Source organism: Nerophis ophidion, linkage group LG26, assembly GCF_033978795.1.
Source record: "Nerophis ophidion isolate RoL-2023_Sa linkage group LG26, RoL_Noph_v1.0, whole genome shotgun sequence".
In the NCBI taxonomy this organism is placed as follows: Eukaryota; Metazoa; Chordata; class Actinopteri; order Syngnathiformes; family Syngnathidae; genus Nerophis; species Nerophis ophidion.
In genome coordinates, this window is record NC_084636.1 from 27,644,203 (window position 1) to 27,664,680 (window position 20,478).

General features: G+C 42.3%; 1 long non-coding RNA gene across 1 annotated transcript in view; it reads left to right on the forward strand.

Annotated features, from left to right (window-relative positions):
* LOC133543489 (uncharacterized) overlaps positions 1 to 20,478 on the forward strand; it is a 222,051-nt gene that overhangs the window by 121,908 nt on the left and 79,665 nt on the right. The window contains exon 2 of the long non-coding RNA XR_009804391.1: positions 7,790 to 7,885. This is a non-coding gene — a long non-coding RNA (uncharacterized LOC133543489). The remainder of the gene's footprint in view (positions 1 to 7,789; positions 7,886 to 20,478) is intronic.

Consider the following 20,478-nt stretch of genomic DNA (forward strand, 5'->3'; position numbering starts at 1 on the left):
GGTCAAAGTACATATTTACGTTGCAAACATCTCACAACACAACGTCAAGCAAAAACGGCACAAAAAATACAAAACGAAAACACATTTAAACGTATTAAATGTAATCAAATATTTTATTTTTAGTTTTTTGGTGTACATTACACAATTTCTTTAAATTATTTGACTTTTACAAATATTATGTTTTATAGTTTTACGTGTAAAAAAACAACGTGAAATACATATAAATGCTGAATAGAAAGGTTAATGAACAACATTTTACATGACTTTTTACCTTTTATTAAAAAGAGGGAGGGGTGACTTCTCTCCATTTCAATAATATTTCTCACCTTCTTTAACAAAATGCTGACACGACTTTTCTTTGGTTCAATAGTGGCTTATTTCGCAGTTGTAGTCAACAAAAAGGACTGAGTGGGATTCTTTGAGCATTTGATTCTAGATTTTTAATATAAAGTCCATCCATCCATCCATTTAGTACCGCTTATTCCCTTTTGGGGTCTCGGGGGCGCTGGCGCCTATCTCAGCTCCAATCGGGCGGAAGGCGGGGTACACCCTGGACAAGTCGCCACCTCATCGCAGGTATAAATAAAAAATTTTGGCAACATTTTTTCTATTTAAACAAAGTTGTACAAAAAGACAACTGGCCTGCATACATGGGCCATGCCTTGAAGGGATTGGATATTTTAGAGTAATATCAATGGGAACCACAATTATCAATAATTATTATTTTTTTAGGAAATATTAAGATGAACAGAATTAAATAGTTGTTTTTTTTAATAAAATTTTTTTGAATTTCATTATGCTCTAGTTTAATGTTAGCTTTGTATGTCCTTGCGATACCATGCTTGGCAAACACATAATTAGCTGAAATTGCATTCTTATTCCCTTAACCCGGGGGTCTGCACCCCGCGGCTCTTTAGCGCCGCCCTCGTGGCTCCCTGGACCTTTTCCAGAGATGTGTGAAAATGGAAGAAGATGAAGAAAAAAATATATTTTTGGTTTTAATGTATTGGCCCTAGTGTGTGAATGTGAGTGTGAATGCTGTCTGTCTATCTGTGTTGGCCCTGCGATGAGGTGGCGACTTGTCCAGGGTGTACCCCGCCTTCCGCCCGATTGTAGCTGAGATAGGCAGCAGCGCCCCCCGCAACCCCAAAAGGGAATAAGCGGTAGGAAATGGATGGATGGATGGTATTTGTATTTTCTGTAGGAGAACAAGCATGACACAAACCTTCCTAATTGTTAGACATCCCACTGTTTATATTGTTATTTATATTTGGCAAGCACCGTTTTGTCCTACTAATTTCAGCGATCCTCGAACTCATCGTAGTTTGTTTTCATGTACAACGTTCTCCGATGCTGCCACAGAAAGACGTGATTTTTTTTGCCACTCCTTGGTCTCATTGTGTCCACCAAACAATTTATGCTGTGCGTGAATGCATAAAGGTGAGCTTTGTTGATTTTATTGATTTGCTGGAGTGCTTATCAGGTATAGCTGGTCAATCCATGACTGGTATAAGTACATATTGCATCATTATGCCTCTTTTGTAGCTATATTTGAGCTCATTTATTTTCCTTATGTCCTCTGTGTGTTTAATTTATATTTGCATGTCTGATGACACATTATCTGTATGTAACATTTAATGTATATCTGATAGTTTGCGTGCCATGTTGTTCCAGACCACAGCAAACGTTACCCAGCTTGCAAAGATTGTAAGAAATCCATTAGAAGAAGACAGCCTGCCGTTTCCTTTACTTGGAGACACACATCTATACCTTCTGGCCATTCTGAGCCAGTAATTTCCAGAAGTTATCTCATTCTGTGAGAAACCTGTTTTTTACTAAGGATTTCCAATCTTGCAAAAATATTACATTTCAACTTTTCTTTTCTGCGACACATAGTCATTTTGATAGTAGGCTAATATAGACACATGTGTTGTCTTCATTATAACTCTTATATAAGACTTTTAAAAGCATTTTAATAGTGGGCTGTTATAGCTAATATAGACACTTACATCCTGTGTTGCAATCATTATAAGACTTATATAAGGCTTTTAATTTTTTGCGTCCCCAAACAGATTTTTGTTTTTTTTTTTGTGTTTTTGGTCCAATATGCCTCTTTCAACATTTTTGGTTTCCGACCCCCGTTTTAGTCACCAACATAAATACCTTTGAGTCGAGCACTATGAAGCCTTTTGTTTGTATTTTCAATTTTCTCCTACTTGTCGTGATACATATCGCCAACCTTCACTTATTTTGTCTATTAGTCAGCTGTTGTGTGCTGTCAATCATTGTCACGTTGGTAAGAAGGCATCCCCGGAGAGCCAATCAATGTGCTTGAGGGCGGTCTAGAGGGACAAGCTTCGGCCTCAGCGGCTGTTTTCCGCCTGGCGCCGATGTTTGACTTGTCTCCATTCAGTAGTGATGGATTATTAGACTACTCCCTTTTTAGACCAGTTGATCTGCCGTTTCTTTTCTTTTTCTTCTACGTCCCACTCTCCCTTGTGGAGGGGGTCCGGTCCGATCCGGTGGCCATGTACTGCTTGCCTGTGTATCGGCTGGGGACATCTCTGCGCTGCTGATCCGCCTCCGCTTGGGATGGTTTCCTGCTGGCTCCGCTGTGAACGGGACTCTCGCTGCTGTGTTGGATCCGCTTTGGACTGGACTCTTGCGACTGTGTTGGCTCCATTGTGGATTGAACTTTCACAGTTTCATGTTAGACCCGCTCGACATCCATGGCTTTCCTCCTCTCCAAGGTTCTCATAGTCATCATTGTCACCGACGTCCCACTGGGTGTGAGTTTTCCTTGCCCTTATGTGGGCCTACCGAGGATGTCGTGGTGGTTTGTGCAGCCCTTTGAGACACTAGTGATTTAGGGCTATATAAGTAAACATTGATTGATTGATTGATTGATTATTATTCGGAATCTCTCCTCCAGTGTGTGAACTCCACTTGCGAGCTGGTCTGATGTCAAATGTGTTTTCGCGAACTGCCAGACAAATGGCGTTGCTTTAGTCTAAGTCATGGGTGTCAAACTCTGGCCCGCGGGCCAAATTTGGCCTGCCGTGTAATTTCATTTGGCCCTTGAGGCAGTATGAAATTAACATTAGAGCTGGCCCGCCGGTTTTATACAGCGGCAGTGCCGTTGTAACACCGCATACTTGCCAACCCTCCCGATTTTCCCGGACTCCCAAATTTAAGTGCCCCTCCCGAAAATCTCCCGGGGTAAACATTCTCCCAAATTTCTCCCCATTTCTACCTGGACGACAATATTGGGGGTGTGCATTAACGGCACTGTCTTTAGGGTCCTCTACAACCTGTCGTCACGTTCGCTTTTCCTACATAGAAATGGCGTGCCAACCCAGTCACATAATATATGCAGCTTTTACACACACACGCACACAAGTAAATGCAACGCATACTTGTTCAACAGCCATACAGGTCACACTGAGGGTGGCCGTATAAACAACTTTATCACTCTTACAAATATGCACCACACTGTGAACCCACACCAAACAAGAATAACAAAAACTTTTTGGGAGAACATCTGCACCGTAACACAACATAAACACAACAGAAGTGAAGTGAATTATATTTATATAGCGCTTTTCTCTAGTGACTCAAAGCGCTTTACATAGTGAAACCCAATATCTAAGTTACATTTAAACCAGTGTGGGTGGCACTGGGAGCAGGTGGGTAAAGTGTCTTGCCCAAGGACACAACGGCAGTAACTAGGATGGCGGAAGCGGGAATCGAACCTGCAACCCTCAAGTTGCTGGCACGGCCACTCTAGCAACCGAGCTATACCGAACAAATACCAAGAACCCCTTGCAGCACTAACTCCTCCGGGACGCTACAATATAGCCCCCCCCAAGCAATAATTAATGTTTTACTCATGCACTTTCTGTTGCTACTTCAAGCCTTGATTGTTTGATTAATTTGTTATTGTTATTTTATTTGCAAATTTATTATTAGCCTGTGGAAAAAGTTTATTTTGATATTTACCCCAGAGAGCTGCAAATAGAAAAGAGGCATTCAATTTGTATTTACATTTTATTTGATATGCCTATGATATTTTTTTATTATTAATATTATTATTTAAAACTCCATTTTACATGTCACTATAAAGTTATATAAGCCTTGCTTGTTCAATATTCAATGCAAAACTTGTTTGGGTCCTTATTTAAAGGTTAATTTGTTCAACCTTGGCCCGTGGCTTTGTTCAGTTTTTAATTTTGTCCCACCCTGTATTTGAGTTTGACATCTCTGGTCTAAGTGTTCCTAAGTTGGTACAAGCACTACTCATGAATCGGAGCTGTAATAAAGGAAGTATGTGAGCTCTCTTGGTACCATACTTGCCAACCTTGAGACCTCCGATTTCGGGAGATGGGGGTGGGGGGTGGGCAGGCGTGGTCGGGGTTGGGGCGGAGGCGTGGTTGGGGGCGTGGTTGGAGGGCGTAGTTAAAAAGGGGTGGCGTATAATTCACCAATTCGAGTATATACACAGTAGTAAAAACACAGTTGTTCTACTAACTGTACTGTGCTTGCTGGTTACTAAAAAACAACAACAACATTTACCTTTCATTATTTGAGTAACCTTTGTTCTGCCATTTGCGTATCGGCAAGCGATCTCCGAATCCTGGAACATCCTGTTGTAGACATCCGCGAATGAGAACGGGATGTCGCTTCCAGCTATCAGCATAGCCATCTTTGTCTCATTATAAGATACACCATCGGGTCTCCATTTTGCGAGGTGGGCCATAAAACTGGGTTGTGAACGATGCTGAGCTGCGGACACTTTGTTCATGGCTGAGTGGATGCGTTCACCGTGTTCAATGGAGAAGTCTGTTCTACAAAACTTACTCTCATGGATGAACTGAAATTCTTGTTTCCATTCGTTTTGGAACTTGCAAGCGTATTTCTTCATTTTGCTCGTCGACGGTGTAATGTAATAATAATAATAATGGATTAGATTTATATAGCGCTTTTCTATTGTTAAATACTCAAAGCGCTCACAGAGAAGTGGGAACCCATTACTCATTCACACCTGGTGGTGGTAAGCTACATCTGTAGCCACAGCTACCCTGGGGTAGACTGACGGAAGCGTGGCTGCCAGTTTGCGCCTACGGCCCCTCTGACCACCACCAATCATTCATCATTCATTCACCAGTGTGAGCGGCACCGGGGGCAAGGGTGAAGTGTCCTGCCCAAGGACACAACGGCAGCGATTTGGATGTCAATAGGTGGGAAGCGAACCTGCAACCCTCAGGTTTCTGGCACAGCCGCTCTACCCACTACGCCAGGGGCGCTCACACTTTTTCTGCAGGCGAGCTACTTTTCAATTGACCAAGTCGAGGAGATCTACCTCATTCCTATTTATAATTTTTATTTATTTATGAAAGAGACATTTTTGTTAACAAGTTAATGGTGTTTAATGATAATACAAGCATGTTTAACACACATAGATTCCTTTCTTTCATGAAGACAAGAATATAAGTTGGTGTATTACCTGATTCTGATGACTTGCATTGATTGGAATTAGACAGTGGTGCTGATAACGTCCGCATTTTCAAATGGAGGGAAAAAAAAAGTCCTCCTTTCTGTCCAATACCACATGAAAGTGGTTGGATTTGGCATCTCATTTGTCCAACTTGCATACTGGTTTTTAAACACTTTGTTATGAGAGTAGCATATGTGTGTGGCCCTTTAATGTCTGGCAGCAGGTGGGTGACGTCAGTGAGTGTGCGGGTGGGCAAGCAAGTGAGAAAGCGGTCGCTGAGGGCGGGGGAGAAATACATTGGCATCAAACTCCGTAGCTTGCTAGCTTGTGCACGCTAGCTTTCTGAGACTCTTATTTTGTTAGCACAGGCAGGATGAAACAGGTCTTTTATGGTGAAGACAGGAACTGTGCAGTCGGTCTTTAGAGTTTTGACAGTAGGTACGGAGTCTCTAGAAATAAAATGTGTTTCTCTGCGTCCGCCCTGTTAGTGATTTTTTTCTTAAATATGAGCTCGCAGCAGCCAGCGTCATCTCACAAGATCCTCGGGTGCCGAGAATGTCAAACAACTGACGAAAGTGAAGTCTTGGTATGATTGATGATTGCTCATTTTTATGTCTATTTTTTAATGCCTGGCTTGAGATCGACTGACACACCCTGCCCACCCCTGGATTAGCCATGCCGCCCCATAAATATATCTGGTTGGGGTCAATAACCAGGCGACGTGATGAAGTTACGTCTCTTTACTGCGGGCTCCAGAACAGACATTCTATTCTATGTACAGTAGATGGCAGTATTGTCCCGTTTAAGAGGATCACAACATTGAGTCAGGTTCTCATGGAGCTGGAGTGGGCGTGGCCTCCAGCTCCGTCTGAATTTCGGGAGAAAATTTGTCCTGGGAGGTTTTCGGGAGAGGCGCTGAATTTCGGGAGTCTGCAGGAAAATCCAGGAGGGTTGGCAAGTATGCTTGGCGGCATAGCTCGGTTGGTAAAGTGGCCGTGCCAGCAACTTGAGGGTTGCAGGTTCGATTCCCGCTTGTGCCATCCTAGTTACTGCCGTTGTGTCCTTGGGCAAGACACTTTACCCACCTACTCCCAGTGCCACCCACATAGGTTTAAATGTAACTTAGATATTGGGTGTCACTATGTAAAGCGCTTTGAGTCATTAGAGAAAAGCGCTATATAAATATAATTCACTTCATTTCACAAAAGTTGACAATCTGGAGCTTTTCTTCAAACATAATATCAAAGTCAGACAAAGTGAAAGTCCCTGACGTCTTTAATCAATCAATCAATCAATCAATCAATGTTTATTTATATAGCCCCAAATCACAAATGTCTCAAAGGACTGCACAAATCATTACGACTACAACATCCTCGGAAGAACCCACAAAAGGGCAAGGAAAACTCACACCCAGTGGGCAGGGAGAATTCACATCCAGTGGGACGCCAGTGACAATGCTGACTATGAGAAACCTTGGAGAGGACCTCAGATGTGGGCAACCCCCCCCCCCCCCCCCCCTCTAGGGGACCGAAAGCAATGGATGTCGAGCGGGTCTAACATGATACTGTGAAAGTTCAATCCATAGTGGCTCCAACACAGCCGCGAGAGTTCAGTTCAAGCGGATCCAAGACAGCAGCCAGAGTCCCGTCCACAAGAGGCGGATCAGCAGCGTAGAGATGTCCCCAACCGATACAGGCGAGCGGTCCATCCTGGGTCCCGACGAGCCGTCCATCCTGGGTCTCGACTCTGGACAGCCAGTACTTCATCCATGGTCATCGGACCGGACATAGGAGAAAGAAAAGAAGCGGCAGATCAACTGGTCTAAAAAGGAGGTCTATTTAAAGGCTAGAGTATACAGATGTGTTTTAAGGTGACACTTAAATGCTTCTACTGAAGTTAGGAAGTCAAGACTTCCTAACTTTAAAGTTAGGAAGTCTTGACTTTTGCTGAAGTTTAGATGGATCATAGCGTTGCGTTGCTTCTTCTTCTCCTTTTGTCTTCTAAAAGAAATGCTGTAAACAACATGACATGATAATGAGATGCACTTCAAGAAGATTAAGGTCTTTTCCCTTCTCATCTGTCACGTCGGGGCTTTGACTCGCTTTAGAGGCCGACTTAAAAAAAAAAAAAAGGCGTTTAAAAGGTGTCAAGCCATCGGAGAGCTTCCAAAAGAAAAAAAAAAAGTTGTAAATCCGCCGAGCGCAGAAAGCCCTCAGCGAATTATCACTGCGCAACACACATGCAGTAAGATGACGATTTAACTCCCAACACACTTCTTGTTTCCTTCATCTGCAGATGACATCAGGAGAGGCTGCTACTTCACCGCTTTGAGTCTCCGTGCAATTTACAGCGGGGATGGAAACGCTCCAGCGGCAGACAGTTTAACACAGGGTGAGTGTTTTTAAATGTTTCGTTATTAAACACCTCACAGGCGAGACAAAGACGTAAACACGGCGTCACCGCTCGATCCCCGGCTCGGGTTTCTAAGAGGATCCGTTGGGCGCCCAGTGGAGTTATTAAGAGGAAGTACTTATCAGTTTAATCAGATGATTTGTAACCTTTTACTGATGCGCTTGACAACCTGCAGAGTTGTAGTCGGTAGGTCGTGTCCGTCTCAAAACAGCAGCATCGATTCTTGATGTCCGTAAATGAAAAAAGTCTGGACGTCTCGTACAGCTTTACGGGCGTCCTGTCAGAAAGCTAGTCATTTGAAAATGTGTTTGTTGTTAAAGGCCTACTGAAACCCACTACTACCGAGAACGCAGTCTGATAGTTTATATATCAATGATGAAATATTAACATTGCAACACATGCCAATACGGCCTTTTTTTGTTTACTAAATTATAAATTTTCCGGTAGTTTCGTCTTGAAAACAATGTGTAATTATGACGTATACGCAAGACGTCACAGGTTTTAAGGAAACATGAGCACTGCGCACACACACACACAGCTAAAAGTCGTCTGCTTTAACCGCATAATTACACAGTATTTTGGACATCTGTGTTGCTGAATCTTTTGCAATTTGTTCAATTAATATTGGAGAAGTCACAGTAGAAAGATGGAGTTGCGAAGCTTTAGCTTTTGGCCACACAAACACACGGTGATTCCTTGTTTAAAATTCCTGGAGGTGAAACTATACTATGGATCACAGCGCGGTCAAGAGAACATGGATCCCGACCACATGTCAACCAGCAGGTTTCGGTGAGACAATTGTGGTGAAAAAGTCAGTTCTTACCGGAGAAAAGCTGAGCTCGTGCCGTCAATAGCTGCCGTGGACTCCCCTTAGGCACTGCGCATCAAGACACCCGTGGAGACACCCTTCCGACTATCAGGTACTGTTAAACTCACTAAAACGCTAGCGACACAATAGAAAGATAAGGGATTTCCCAGAATTAAGCTAGTAAATGGCATGGCGCAGTGGAAGAGTGGCCGTGCGCAACCCGAGTGTCCCTGGTTCAAATCCCACCTAGTACCAACCCCGTCACGTCCGTTGTGTCCTGAGCGAGACACTTCACCCTTGCACCTGATGGATGCTGGTTGGCGCCTTGCATGGCAGCTCCCTCCATCAGTGTGTGAATGTGTGTATGAATGGGTAAATGTGGAAGTAGTGTCAAAGCGCCTTGAGTACCTTGAAGGTAGAAAAGCGCTATACAAGTACAACCTATTTATCATTTATCATTTAGGTCGTGCCCGTCTCAAAACAGCAGCATCGATTCTTGATGTCCGTAAATGAAAAAAGTCTGGACGTCTCGTACAGCTTTATGGGCGTCCTGTCAGAAAGTTAGTCATTTGAGAATGTGTTTGTTGTTAAAGGCCTACTGAAACCCACTACTACCGACCACGCAGTCTGATAGTTTATATATCAATGATGAAATATTAACATTGCAACACTTGCCAATACGGCCGCTTTAGTTTACTAAGTTATACATTTTCCGGGAGTTTCGTCTTGAAAACAATGTGTAATGATGACGTGTACGCAAGACGTCACATGTTTTAAGGAAACATGAGCGCTGCGCACACACACAGCTAAAAGTCGTCTGCTTTAACGGCATAATTACACAGTATTTTGGACATCTGTGTTGCTGAATCTTTTGCAATTTGTTCAATTAATAATGGAGAAGTCACAGTAGAAAGATGGAGTTGGGAAGCTTTAGCCTTTAGCCACACAAACACACGGTGATTCCTTGTTTAAAATTCCTGGAGGTGAACCTTTCCTATGGATCAGAGCGCGGTCAAAAGAACATGGATCCCGACCACATGTCAACCAGCAGGTTTCGGTGAGACAATTGTGGTGAAAAAGTCAGTTCTTACCGGAGAAAAGCTGAGCTTGTGCCGTCCATAGCTGCCGTCGACTCCCCTGAGACACTGCGCGTCAAGACACCCGTGGAGACACCCTTCCGACTATCAGGTACTATTAAACTCACTAAAACACTAGCAACACAATAGAAAGATAAGGGATTTCCCAGAATTAAGCTAGTAAATGGCGTGGCGCAGTGGGAGAGTGGCCGTGCGCAACCCGAGGGTCACTGGTTCAAATCCCACCTAGTACCAACCCCGTCACGTCCGTTGTGTCCTGAGCGAGACACTTCACCCTTGCTCCTGATGGGTGCTGGTTTGCGCCTTGCATGGCAGCTCCCTCCATCAGTGTGTGAATGTGTGTGTGAACGGGTAAATGTGGAAGTAGTGTCAAAGCGCTTTGAGTACCTTGAAGGTAGAAAAGCGCTATACAAGTACAACCCATTTATCATTTATCATTTAGGTCGTGCCCGTCTCAAAACAGCAGCATCGATTCTCTATGTCCGTAAATGAAAAAAGTCTGGACGTCTCGTACAGCTTTATGGGCGTCCTGTCAGAAAGTTAGTCATTTGAGAATGTGTTTGTTGTTAAAGGCCTACTGAAACCCACTACTACCGACCACGCAGTCTGATAGTTTATATATCAATGATGAAATATTAACATTGCAACACATGCCAATACGGCCTTTTTTAGTTTACTAAATTATAAATTTTCCGGGAGTTTCGTCTTGAAACCAATGTGTAATGATGACGTGTACGCAAGACGTCACAGGTTTTAAGGAAACATGAGCGCTGCACACACACACAGCTAAAAGTCGTCTGCTTTAACGGCATAATTACACAGTATTTTGGACATCTGTGTCGCTGAATCTTTTGCAATTTGTTCAATTAATATTGGAGAAGTCACAGTAGAAAGATGGAGTTGCGAAGCTTTAGCTTTTGGCCACACAAACACACGGTGATTCCTTGTTTAAAATTCCTGGAGGTGAAACTATACTATGGATCACAGCGCGGTCAAGAGAACATGGATCCCGACCACATGTCAACCAGCAGGTTTCGGTGAGACAATTGTGGTGAAAAAGTCAGTTCTTACCGGAGAAAAGCTGAGCTTGTGTCGTCCATAGCTGCCGTCGACTCCCGTGGAGACACCGTTCCGACTATCAGGTACTATTAAACTCACTAAAACACTAGCAACACAATAGAAAGATAAGGGATATCCCAGAATTAACCTAGTAAATGTATCTAAAAACATCAGAATCCGTCCCAATGCAATCTCGTTTTTTTTTTTTTTACTTTTTTTTGGGGCGGCATAGCTTGGTTGGTAGAGCGGCCGTGCCAGCAACTTGAGGGTTGCAAGTTCGATTCCCGCTTCCGCCATCCTAGTCACTGCCGTTGTGTCCTTGGGCAAGACACTTTACCCACCTGTTCCCAGTGCCACCCACACTGGTTTAAATGTAACTTAGATATTGGGTTTCACTATGTAAAGCGCTTTGAGTCACTCGAGAAAAGCGCTATATAAATATAATTCACTTCACTTCACTTTTTTTTTTTTTTTTTTCCCCCATGTCCATCGCTATCAATATCCTCAAACACGAATCTTTCATCCTCGCTCAAATTAATTGTGGAGTTGTCGTTTTCTCGGTCCGAAAAGCACTTTTTGTTGGAGGCTCCCATTAAAAACAATGTGAATATGGCAAGATCGCGAAATGATCAAGTATGACACATAGAATGGACCTGCTATCCCCGTTTAAATAAGAAAATCTCATTTCAGTAGGCCTTTAAGGGTGTGACGGTACGCCATCGTCACGGCTCATTCCTCTACGTACCTTGGTTTGACGCTCACGGTTCAGTTCATTTTGGGTGCAAGTCAGGAAACCACTGCTTGGCTTTTGTGTAAATAAATTTAATGAATACAAATAAAGGTCCATAAAACAATGTGGCTAATTTCTGATTACCGTATTTTTCGGACTATAAATCACAGTTTTTTTTCATAGTTTTGCGACTTATACTCCGGAGCGACTTATGTGTGAAATTATTAACACATTACCGTAAAATATCAAATTATATTCAGTGTTTCCCACAGGTCAGGCATCTATTTGTGGTGGTGTGGTCGGGCGGGGGGCGTGGCGGCGGCGGCGGCGATGACCAAGAAGAACGTGGAGTTGGAATATAATTACAGCACTTTATGTACATATTTATATACATATTTATATAATATGTAACTACAAGCTCCATTCACAGACAGTCCCATTGCTTTTATGAGCGTTCAAGCAAGTCAAAAGCTGGGAAAAAAAAAAATATATATATATTTTTTATTTTAATTTTTTTTTGTGGCAGCCATAATTCTTTCGTGAAGGGGCGCCACAAATAAATGAATGTGTGGGAAACCCTGATATTATATTATTTTATTGCTACATGCAAAACAGCTTCAAGCCTTGGCACTGTAAATTAAAGTGTGGTCCTGTTGGCATGTTAGCACTCCACCTATTGGACATCATCTGCATACTTGCCAACCCTCCCGATTTTCCCAGGAGACTCCCGAATTTCAGTGCCCCTCCCGAAAATCTCCCGGGGAAACCATTCTCCCGAATTTCTCCCGATTTCCACCCGGACAACAATATTGGGGGCATGCCTGAAAAGGAGACTACTATATATGTCTCGTTATCCATTGGTTTAGCTATAACCCGCAAAGTAGGCAGACACGGATCTATTTCCCAGCATGTGTTTATTCCAGCCGGAAAGTTAATACACTGACACACAACATCCAGATTCCCATCATGCATTGCTTCAAAACTATAAGCAAGGAAAATGTTTAGTGTGGCGTAAGAATGGGTTAAATTGTGTGACTCTCGGGCTGAAACTGTGAGGCTTGGCAGTTCTGAATTTGGCTGTTAGTATTATATTCTATCTCATTAGGCCTTCAAAACAATACCTGGCAACTTGCCGTATTGTGTAATCCTTACGGGTCTGCATTAGTGCGATCCACACTAAGTTGTAAGTATATATGTGTTATTAGTATATACTAACAGTTGGTATACGAATTCTTAGTACCGTATTTTTCGGACTATAAGTCGCAGTTTTTTTCATAGTTTGGCCGGGGGTGCGACTTATACTCGGGAGCAACTTATGTGTGAAATAATTAACACATTACCATAAAATATCAAATAATATTATTCAGCTCATTCACGTAAGAGACTAGACGTATAAGATTTTATGGGATTTAGCGATTAGGAGTGACAGATAAACTTATAGCATGTTTTTTCTTTATGTTATAGTTATTTGAATGACTCTTACCATAATATGTTACATTAACATACCAGGCACCTTCTCAGTTGGTTATTTATGTGTCATATAACGTACACTTATTCAGTCTGTTGTTCACTATTCTTTATTTATTTTAAATTGCCTTTAAAATGTCTATTCTTGGTGTTGGATTTTATTATATAAATTTCCCCCAAAAATGTGACTTATTCTCCAGTGCGACTTATATATCTTTTTTTCCTTCTTCATTATGCATTTTCGGCAGGTGCGACTTATACTCCGGAACGACTTATACTCTGAAAAATACGGTAATTGAAAAAGTACATAGGTAAATAAATAAATAATACATGAATTTTAATAGAAAAGTACATAGAAATACACTATATTGCCAAAAGTATTGGGCCACCTGCCTTAACTCACATATGAACTCGAAGTGCCATCCTATTCCTGACCCATAGGGTTCAATATGATGTGGGTCCACCCTTTGCAGCGATTACAGCTTCAACTCTTCTGGGAAGGCTGTCCACAAGGTTGCGGAATGTGTTTATTGGAATTTTACACCATTCTTCCAAAAGCGCATTGGCGATGTTTGTCGAGAAAGCCTGGCTCTCAGTCTCCGTTCTAATTCATCCCAAAGGTGTTCTATTGGGTTTAGGTCAGGACTCTGTGCAGGCCAGTCAAGTTCATCCACACCAGACTCTGTCATCCATGTCTGTATGGACCTTGTGCACAGTCATGTTGGAAGAGATAGTAGCCCGCTCCAAACTGTTCCCACAAGGTTGGGAGCATGGAATTGTCCAAAATGTTTTGGTATCCTGGAGCATTCAAAGTTCCTTTCACTGGAACTAAGGGGCCAAGCCCCACTCCTAAAAAACAAAACCAACGAAATTGTAGTCCGAAATGTACCGTTCTCCTGGCAACCTCCAAATCCAGTCTCGTCCATTAGATTGCCAGATGGAAAAGTGTGATTCATCAGTCCAGAGAAGGTGTCTCCACTGCTCTAGATTCCAGTGGCGACGTGCTTTACACCCCTGCATCCCACGCTTTGCATTGGACTTGGTGATGTATGGCTTAGATGCAGCGGCACGGCCATGGAAACCCATTTCATGAAGCTCTCTGCGTACTGTACGTGGGCTAATTGGAAGGTCACATGAAGTTTGGAGCTCTGTAGCAACTGACTGTGCAGAAAGTCTTCGCACTATGTGCATAAGCATTCGCTGATCCCTCTCTGTCAGTTTACGTGGCCTACCACTTGGTGGCTGAGTTGCTGTTGTTCCCCAAACTCTTTTATTATAGTAAAGCCGACAGTTGACTTTGGAATATTTAGGAGCGAGGAAAGTTCCCAACTGGATTTGTTGCACAGGTGGCATCCTATGACAGTTCCACGCTGGAAATCAATGAGAGCGGCCCATTCTTTCCCAAATGTTTGTCTCCATGCTTAAGTGCTTTATTTTATACACCTGTTTGATTACGACACCTGATTCTGATCATTTGGATGGGTGGCCAAATACTTTTGGCAATATAGTGTAGATACACTGTCTGTCCCTCACTGTGTATGTCGCTGCAACATGCAGAATGTTCCGTACCAATAAATCACATGAGTACGCCTACTCATTATTATCGTATGCCTGCTCATTATTGTAGTTTCCCACGTTGCGCTGCATCACGGTGAGAGCTTTTAGAGTCTTTTCAGCGCACACTACAATGCAGAGACGCGAAACTGAATCCATCCTGGGCAGTTCAGATCCAGCTCTGTGGAATTTCTCCTGGTTGGACGTTGTGTTGTTTGGCCGCAGCTCCGGAGCTGAGGTGTTGGAGCAGATGCCAAAGAAATACCACGGAGCTAAAAGCATGCAACAATGCTAGGCTTTTTTTTTTTTTTTTAATCATGCAGGGTACATCAAACACTGCGGAACCCTGGCAGGCTTTTATGCTGCATGTTTTTATTTTTTATTTCCTTTATTCATTACTCGGGTTGTACGGTATACCGGTATCATGGATTAAAATAGGTAGCATTCTGCTTTTGGAAGCACATGGGTATTTTTTTTCTTGGACACAATGGCACGTCATGGTGATATTACCATGGGGACATTGCTGGTGGTATAAGACCGAGGCGCATGTGAGTTAACACAGACATGGCGCTTACAAGCGGAAACAGTAGGGAGACGGAAGAGAGAGAAGGGACGTATTTTGACTTCAAAACTAAAGATAAAAGGTAAAGCTATAAACACTGAAAACTGGGCTTTCAAAACTAGCTGGCGGCTAACGTCCTCCCACAGTGTTTTAGCTATTTCAAAATGACAAATTCTCGTTTCCATGGCGACAAATCAATTACGGGACGAGGAATACCGTATTTCCTTAAATAGCCGCCGGGCATGTAAAGTGCGGCTGCCTTGAATTACTGCCGGGTCAAACTCGCTCCCCAAAATTAATAAGCGCATGCTTACTTTTACCGCCGGGTCAAATTCGTGATGTCACGAGCGAGGCTTCCCCTGTCGACTTTTTCAAAATGGCGGAGAAGTTTTTTTACTGTTATTTTGTGTATACCAGGGGTCTTGTTCCACAGCCATACAGATCACACTAATGGTTGTGACATAAAACAACTTCAACACTCCTACCAATACGCGCCACACTCCACGAACCCACATTAAACGATGGCAAACACACTTCTGGAGAACATCGGCCCTGCAACACAATATATTTTACACCCCCGCGCACGGGGGTTGTATAAAATAGTCAGGTTGTGTCATGGATGCAAAAGATTCTGGGTATTTTTTGTGTTGCATTTATGTTGTGTTACTGTGAGGATGTTCTCCCGAAATGTGTTTGTCATTCTTGTTTGGTGTGGCTTCACAGCGTGGCGCATATTACTAAGAGTGTTAAAATTGTTTATATCACAACCATTAGTGTACTCTGTGTCACCCAGTATGCCTTGCAGTCGTGTGCGTGTGTCTGCGGAAACCTTCACAACATGTTACTGGACGGACAAGCAGATCGTACATGATGTAGAAGGCGTCAAAGGCAAAGGCTTCACAGCACGCCCTAATGATTATTAACTGGGTGGCTGCCGGCAGACATTTTTGAAAATGTTAACGTCTCCCATTGTCTTCTTCGCTTTGCGACACGGGTCCTAAATCCCTGAACCATGTATATCAAATATTTCCAAATGGTTCAACCGCCACTTGCCCGAATCTAATTAAAATCATTTTTTTCGTCATGTCACCCACCCGACCCGCGGTTTATCCACGGATGAGACCGCAAACCGCGCATCCCCACTGTGGATTCAAATACTGTTGCATCCAAAGAACAAGAACATCCAATCATCTCAGAGAAATTTAACATGTCTCACCCGTTATTTTTATATTTCTGAAATTGACGGGCTTCTCTTTCATCAAGACAGTGACTCATTGCCTGAGAAGACCTAACTGAAAGTATCTGATGAGAGAATGTACTTTAGTTCCTCTTTGATTAGTTGGAAAAATGGGGTGAATGGTGGTGTTTACAGAAGGAATCCTCAATTTCCTTTCTGCCATGTCAAACCGGGAGAAGACTCGCTCTGCAGGCACCAACTTGTAATGGGGGACGTCAGCGCTGTTTAGCACCTGCTAACTACTCTGCGTAACATTCATTTCCATATACAGTGCAGATAACATTAATATTAGCATTTAAATGGAGCGCGGAAGTGGGAGGTTTGTGTCAAAGAATCCCACCTTCAACCTCTCTTTTTTTTCCCCCCACTTCTTGAAGGATTCATGGAAGCTGATATGATAAAGAGCTGTGATGATTGATTTCTACGCTGCCAATGCCAGTGTTCCCTGAATGAATTAGACTCCTGCCTCCTCTGTTGTGTTCCCAAAGCTCATTTGAAATACCTTAATGCCGCTGGCAATCGTCTGCGTTTCGCTGGTGGCGCTTTGGCACCGGCAGATGTTCGAATTTCAGGCAGCCTGGGAGACGCCTGCAAAGAATGTCTCCTAAAGCAGGCTTTCACCGAGTGAGGGCATAAAAGTTAGATTTTTTTTTTTTTTCGTTACTTTCTCAACTCGGCTATTCTAAAAACCACAGCCAGGCTCAGCGCTGGAGATTACAGGAAATATCTATGATTTTCCTCCCGCCCTTTAATCCCTTTCAGGTTAAGAAAGAGAATGTTTTATCTTTGTGCGTGCGCAAGCAAGCGTGGAGGTGAGTCGGGGATGAAGCGATCTGCACACAAGAAGGTCACACCTCTGATTTTTCTGCAGTAGTTAGGTAAAAACCGACTGTTTAAAAATACTTAATTTACTTCTGGCTCTTACTTTGGAGATGATTGTGTCATTAGTGTCAGGCTTGTCCCTGAAAGTTTGGTCTATGTTTTAGTTTTTCCTCTGTGTGTGTAGTATTTCCTGTCAGCGCTCTTATTTTGTCTGTTTCCTGTCTTTCTCCCTGAGCGCTGTTTCCCATCAGCTGCGGCTGATTGGCACCTAGCTACACCTGGTGTCAATCAGCCCAATTCCTATTTTTACCTGCTTTGTCCTCCAGTCAGGGCTGGATTATTGTCGCTATTGTCCTGTCGTGTGTAGGGATGTCCCGATCCAGGTTTTTGCACTTCCAATCCGATACCGATATTGTTTTTGCACTTCCGATCCGATACCGATACTGGCCTATCCGAGCATGTATTAAAGTTTAAAGTTATTTAGCCTACTTAGTTGTCAGATTCATGCTGAAAAAGATTTTAGTACTCTTGATAACTAGCCAGCTGAATTAGGCGAGTTTGAATAATACACAATAGTTGGTATTCAAGGATAAACAAAAAATATAAAAAATTATACATGACAAACAGAAATGGCATCATTAAACAGTAAAAAAGTGAACGATATAAAGTGCAAATAATGCTGTAAACATTATTAAAAAAAGCAAAACACACAAACATGTCTATAACTCAGCATCAATACTTGCTCTTGAACAAGTGTAAACTTAAAAAAAAAAAAATATATATATCTACACACTCCCTTCAATTGTTTGCCCCAGTCAGGAGAGGGGGCAAACAATTGAAGTCCAAGCATAATAGGGAGATTCTTTCTAACAAAGACGAACACTTCAAGATGCACAGGTGTCAGCCTGCTCCTGTGTTCATCTATGATGAGTGCTAAAAGGCCTTTCACTCGCAAGAGTCATTAAAATGTCTTACTAACTTTACCACCATGCTTGGCTTTATTGTGGCATGTTTTGCACTCCACCTCTTCATCTTTTTCGTTTTATTGGATAAAATAATCCCACACAACTGACATTTTTACCGTAACTTTTAATTCACAAGGGCCGTTTGAACAGTTAGAACGCAGATCTGTGGATGTTTTGAAGGTGTTCTGGAAAATGCGGAACAGAGTTTAGGAGCAGCAGAAGAGGGGAATGTATTATTTAAATCGGTGTGTTGGAAAACACGGACCAGAGTTTTTTTAAAAACTGGATCTTGATCGGCATTTTCCCATGCCTTGACGATACGCATTTTTTGGCAAATATCGGCGACCGATCCGATCCAAATATCGGATCGGGACAACCCTAGTCGTGTGGTGTCGTGTCTGTCACCACTACCTGTCTTGTCGCTTGTAGCTTTGTCTACTTCTGTTCAATCTGTTTATGCCATAGTTCCGTCGTATCACAGTAAGTGTTTTGTTGTTCTTAGCCAAGTTTGTTATCCGCCTCGTGCACTTCTTTTGTTGGTACCCTTTTGGTTTGTTTTTGTCTTAGTGTTTAATTAAATCATGTTTACCTGCAAAATGCCTGCCGCCTTCTCTGCATCTTGGGGTTCGTCAACAACAAACTATGACAGCTAGTTTTAGGGCTGTCTTTGACTAAGACGGGGATCAAAAACCCGCGGCTCTTTAGCACCGCCCGGCCTCTTTCAGAGATGTGTGAAAGTGGAAAAATATATTTTTTGTCCTAACATATTTTCTGTAGGCGAATAAATTCCACTTTTTTGTTATACCTGCTTCACTGACGGGAGTATTTGGTGAACATCGTTTTGTCCTACTAATTTCAGCGATCCTCGAACTCATCGTTGTTTGTTCATGTACAACTTTCTCCGACGCTGCCACAGAAAGACATTTTTTAGGACACTCCTTTTTTGTCTCATTTTGTCCACCAAACGTTTTATGCTGTGCGTGAATGCACAAAGGTGAGCTTTGTTGATTGTATTAATTTGCTGGAGTGCCAATCAGGCATATTTGGTCAATCCATGACTGCAAGCTAATTGATGCTAACATGCTCTTTAGGCTATCTGTATGTACATATTGTATCATTATGCCTTGTTTGTAGGTATCTTGGAGCTCATTTAATTTCCTTTACTTATGTCCTTTGTTCTGTAATTCGATGTAGCCCTGCGATGAGGTGGCGACTTGTCCAGGGTGTACCCTGCCTTCCGCCCGATTGTAGCTGAGATAGGCGCCAGTGCCCCCCGTGACCCCGAAAGGGAATAAGCGGTAGAAAATGGATGGATGGATGGATATGTCCTTTGTGTATTTAATTTATTATTGCATGTCTCGTGAAATATTATCTGTATGTAATATTAGCTGCATTTCTGATAGTTGTTTGTGTGCCATGTTGTTCCGGACCACAGCAAACGTTACCCAGCTCGCAAAGATTATTATAAATCCTTTAATAGAAGACAGTCCGCCATTTCTTTTAACTTGGAGACACACATCTATACCTTCGGCCGTTCTGAGCCAGTAATTTCCAGAAGTTATCTCATCCTGTGAGAAGCCTCCATTTTACTAATGATATTCAAGGTTTCAAAAATGTGTAGAATAAATATTAAAATACAACACTTCGGTCAAGAAGATTTGCATCAGCCTTTGATAGTAGGCTTATATAACTAATATAGACACTTACATCATGTGTTGCCTTCATTATAACACATAAGACTTTTAAAGTCATTTTGATAGTAGGCTAATATAGCTAATATAGACACTTACATCATGTGTTGCCTTCATTATAACACTTATATAAGACTTTTAAAGTCATTTTGATAGTAGGCTAATATAGCTAATATAGACACTTACATCATGTGTTGTCTTCATTATAACACTTATTTAAGACATTTGAAGTAATTTTGATAGTAGGCTAATATAGCTAATATAGACACTTACATCATGTGTTGCCTTCATTATAACACTTATATAAGACTTTTAAAGTCATTTTGATAGTAGGCTAATATAGCTACTATAGACACTTACATCATGTGTCGTCTTCATTATACACTTATTGAAGACATTCAATTTTTCGCGGCTCTAGGTATTTTTGGTCCAATATGGCTCTCTCAACATTTTGGGTTGCCGACCTGTGGACTAAGGATTTTTCATAGGCGGATCTTTTTTATGAGAGTTAGCCCATAGTCGACAGTCAAATATAAAGTATGGCGCTCTTGTTTTAAAAAGAGAATTCACACCTGCATAC